The 5148-nt window shown below is 36.0% G+C and overlaps 1 pseudogene; it reads left to right on the top strand.

The window, feature by feature from the left end:
* The first annotated feature begins 3551 nt into the window (after positions 1 to 3551).
* On the top strand, positions 3552 to 4638 carry LOC102008390 (annotated as a pseudogene).
* The last annotated feature ends 510 nt before the right edge of the window (positions 4639 to 5148 follow it).

The following is a 5148-nucleotide window of genomic DNA, read 5'->3' as shown; positions in this document are numbered from 1 at the left end:
CAGCATATATTGTGCATGAAGAAATTTCAGATAACAATAACCGGCCAGTGTGAAACAAAAAAATACAAAAAAAATTTACTGAGTTAAATAAAAGCCAAATTTGGAGGCTAAAATACCCTGCCAACTTCCAGGCAAACATGTGATTTAATGGCTATTTACAGAAAGCCTTCACCACTTAAGTAGGAAATATATAATCATAGCGTCAATCATGAGTTTAGCCACAAAGCAAAAACAGTTGCTTTCTTGTATTCATCTACCAAAACATCATACTGTGTTCCACAAACATAACACAATCAAGACTTATCCAGTTAAAACATTAATTTTTAAAAGAAAGAAAAAAGTGAGAATTTTAGGTCATATGTTCTAATCATTATCCTCAAAATTACAGATAAGTAAAGTGATAAAATAATACAGTAAATTTTATAATAGAAGGAATGATTTATCTATTTTGTAAATCAAGAAGCAAAATGCTAAATTTTAAACAAAGAAAAAACAAAATGGAAAGTTATAAATTACATAGAAATAAAAAATGAGACATTCCATACCTTCGTATCATATGCTTTTATATTATTATATAGCTTCAAGTGTTCTCGGCCTTGTGTAGCCTTAAATGTTTTACTGACCAGAGACAGACAAGAGTAAAAGATTTAAGGAATACATTGTTAAAAACCCAAAACTAAATACATAAAGATAAAACCTGATAGAAGAGAATCATATGAGCCAGAGTGAGTGAAACGTCCAACGAAAAGCAAAGAATTCCTAAGGAGAAACCAAGAGCAGAGACAGAAGATAAAGATGATTAGCCATGAATACAGGAGGCTCTCAGTAGGGTTTCAGTGACTTGTACAATTATGCTACAGAAGAGCACAGAAAATGTAAAAGAAATAAAGAATTTCTGTCTAAGATACTCGTGGTCAAATTAAACAAGAAGGAGTGGGAGAATGACCACTAACTCTTGAAATGTCTGAGAAAATATTAAAATTCAAGCATGGAAAAACAACATCAAATTGATTCATGGATCATTTTAAAATATGCAACCTATTCTAAGAATGAAAAACAATCTAATAAAATTTTATAAAACCAGGTTATTATTTTTGTTAAAAGGTAATGCAAGAAAAAAAGTCAGAGGTTAACTTCTAAATAAAGTCCCACAATATATCAAAGAAATAACATGATCCTAAGAAGGTTCTATTTCAGGAATGCCAGGATGGCACAATGTCAGGGTATTTATGTTATAATTTACAGCATCCAGAAAATAAAAAAGGAAATCACTGATTATGGCAGTAGTGGTTGCTAAGATAAAGGTTTTTAAAATTCAGTTTTATTTTTTAATTTTTAAAAAGTCCAGGGAAAATAAAGAATTTTAATTACAATATAGATACTGCTCATCAAAAATGAAGAAAAACTGTCACTAATATAGCTGGTTTTCATGTAACTATTACTAGCAATTATTTAAAGATTTTAACAAACTCACATACTAAAAGTGTATACATATTTTGGGAGAAAACAAAAAAATTGATTTGTTTGAAGATTATATATTTAAAAACACCAAGAGTTCTAGGGAAAACTTAGTAAGAGTGGTTATAACCCTAAGACAAATGTCTGGATAAGAAATATTTTAAAAACCAATAGTTTTCTCTTTATTCTGGTACTAAATAACTGAGAAAGTAAATGGAAAATATTTCATTCACAAGAGTTAGAGTACTTGTAGAGAACTTGAACAGCCTTAATAACAATGGCAAAAGAAGAACATGATAAACCAATAGAAAGTATATCATGCTATTAGATGGGAAGGCTTAACAATAAAAATAAATTATTCTCTATTACACATATACATCTAGATATTACAGTTAAAATCCAAAACAGTTTTCCTTGGGGAAAGTAGGTAACACTAATTTGTAACTCTTAGGAGAACCTGTCCAAGAATAGAGTAATCATCTATAAGCAAATCAAGGTAGTATTGTCTTATGAATAGATATACACTGACCTGGAACCGGATGCAGAACACAGAGTGGGAACTTGCATGCGGGATCTACAGTAGAACAACCATGTGTGTGTACTTCACTAGGAGGGGATGGGATGCACAGTAAATCATCTCGGAAAATGAAAATGGACTCTATGTGAAGGAAAATTGTCATTCTCATACCATGCACTCAATTAATGTCAGATGGATTGAAGGTTTAAACAAATAATGCATATTTCATAATAAAACTCCAGCGACTACATAAAAGCGCATGAGTACTTATAAAATATGCCATAAAATAAAACCGCACGTGTGTGTGCGTGAGTGCGATACAGGGTTATTGAGCCCGGGAGCTCTGCGCTAAGTCACATCCCAGGCTTTAATTTTTTTTTCTCACTAAATTATTAATCTGCCCAGGCTGAGTTCAAGCTTGCAGTGTTGCAGTGCCAGACTCCTCTAGTCCTGGGAGTGCAAGTGTGCGCCACCCTGCCAGCTGATAACTACACTTTTAAAGCTATAAAGACGGTTGAAACTTCATGGCATAAAGTTAGCATGTTTAAGGTTGCATGGAAAAATACGCATTTGAAATATAATTGCTGCCATTCCGAGGACAGGGAGAGGGCTAGCTGCCCTAATACTGCATAAGAAGAAAAGCAAATTTGGCATGATATCCAAATTTCACAGGATTTTCACAGTGGCCCACAAACATGGGAGGCTTGTACTCACTAGAGGAAAAACGCTGCCTTACTTTCATGAGACAAGCACATCTCAAACACAGACATTGATTTCTTCAGCAAATGTGGGGGAAAGGTGTGCTGCAATACCTTTAGTTAAAAAAGTGAATAATGGAAAAACCTCTTCAAGTATCAGCTAAAATCACCTCGCATATACCTTGATCAAGAAATTCTACATGTGCGAATCTATAATTTAGATTTAAATGATGTAATACATGTGCAGCACCTAGACTAATGTTTGCCATGTAGGAAAATACAATGAAATTTACTATTATTATTATTATTATTATTGTTTATATTAGCCAAAGTAGAAGTAAAATAAAGACTATCAGAGAAATGGTGACAAGTCATGATACATCTACAACATGGAATCCAATGCAGTCATTAAAAACCTATTCAGGATGACATGAAACATTCATAGAAGGTATTGCTGAGTGACAAAAGCAAGATTCAGAACAGTGCACAGAATTTAATCACAGCCTGCAAAGCAAGAAGGTAGTCTTCCAAGTACTAAAATGTTAAGTTGCAAGATAGAAGCGGTAAGGAATAGGACAGATAGAAAAAGCAAGAGAGATAAAAATAAAGGATCCTATGAAGACAAGGCATGGATCTGACCTGATAAGGTTAAAACAATGATGTTTCAGAAGTTTATTACTGAAATAGAGAAAAAATTATATAGTCTCTCTGTGTGCATAAAAGTTGAAGTAAAACTAAAGACAAAAAATGTTGCGAGGACTCTCGCGGTTAGGCCTGAGGGCCTTGGAAATCTCAGCCGAGGTGAGGCAGGGCTGCAAGGGCCTGTGGGCTCAGCGGAGCCGGCCTCAGAAAGTGCCCTGGAGCGCTCCGGATGGACAATGGCCGGTAACCATAAATTTTCATCCTGCCGCATTTCATGAGGTGGAATTGGGTTGACAGGAAGGCCTCCTCCAGGAAGTACCTGGAATGCCACCTGGAACAGCAAGGCCAGGGTCTCGTGGCAGTCCCTGGGCACCTATGAAATTCTGTATCTCAGGTCACAGTTGCTGATTGGCCTGTTACACAGCAAGGCTTGAGTGGAATGAAAACTGGAATGAAAGGTCCCCAGAGCAAATTTTAGATAAATCTTACTATCTTGGACTTCTTCGAAGTAAAATAAGTGAAGTTACAACTGAAATTAATAAACTTCAAAAAGAAATAGAAACGCACAATCAAGAGAATTCAGTGTATTTGTCATGTGAAAAGAGAGCAGAGACTTTAGCTGTTGAAATCAAACAGTTTCAGGGAGAACTAGCAGACTACAACACGTTGGTAGATAGGCAATACCAACACTGAAATGGAAGAAGTCACGGATGATTACAACATGCCTAAAGCTCAGCATGATCGAGGAACACGCAGTACAGATGTCATATTTACTGCAAGGCAAGCGAAAGAAAAACAAATTGTAAGTGTAGAAGAAGAAATTGAACAAGAAAAACAAGCAGCAGATGGCATTATCAGAAATACATCTTCTGAGAAACAAGTCCAGTGTACAGAGATGAGAAGCACAGAGGAAAAACTGGTGTGGGAATTAGATACACTTCAGCTCACTGAGCATGAAGGAGAGCCTGGAAGCTGAAATAACACACTCCCAGGCGAAACAGGAGGCTGCATTACTGCGTGAAAAGCTTTAGGAATGGGAAGCCTAGCGAGATCAAGTGACTGCTGAAGACCCAAGTGTGGGCTCTCCCGTGGAAGAGAGGGAGAGGTTACTGAAACAGGTTAAAGAAGATGATCAAGAAAGAGCCAGTCTGGAGAGACAGTTCACAGATATAAAAGAAAAAATAAATCAGTTTAATGAAGAAATCAGACAACTTGACCTGGATTTAGAGGATCATCAAGGTGAAATGAATCAGAAATACAGAGAACTAAAAAAAAGAGAAGAAATATGGACACTTTCATAGACACCTTTGAGGAAACTGAGAATCAGGACCTGGAAGGGAAGGCAGTTAGAAGCTAGCACTGTTGCACTTTTGGAGCCTTGTAGGAGGAATATAAATAGCATGAAACAGATATCTTTATTACTAATCAAGAACTAAAAGTGACGCAAGATGACCTCAATTTTAAACCTACTAAAATGCAGAAACCACAAAGCACAGCTAGGAACTTGACTGCAGACAGCCCACAGCTCCAGTTAGAGCTACAGAAAATGGAGCTCCTGGAAAGTAAGATGGCTGAGGAACAACATTCTCTGAAAAGCAAAATTAAATGAATGACAACTGATCTGGAGACATACAATGATTTTCCAGCTTTAAAATTATCAGATGAAGAAACGAGAAAGAAATTGCATCAGGAGAGAACGATATTATCAACCCGTAAAGGTGCCTTTAAGAAAATAACAGAGAAGTTAAACAGCGAAGATGAGACACTAAAAGCACGATTACATGAAAATGAGACACATTCTCAGCTTACAAATTTGGAGAGAAAGTGGCAACA

Source organism: Chinchilla lanigera, unplaced genomic scaffold, assembly GCF_000276665.1.
Source record: "Chinchilla lanigera isolate Chin_1 unplaced genomic scaffold, ChiLan1.0 scaffold00010, whole genome shotgun sequence".
Taxonomy (NCBI): Eukaryota; Metazoa; Chordata; class Mammalia; order Rodentia; family Chinchillidae; genus Chinchilla; species Chinchilla lanigera.
The sequence above is the reverse complement of the archived record's forward strand: the minus strand, read 5'-3'. Positions and strand labels throughout refer to the sequence as shown.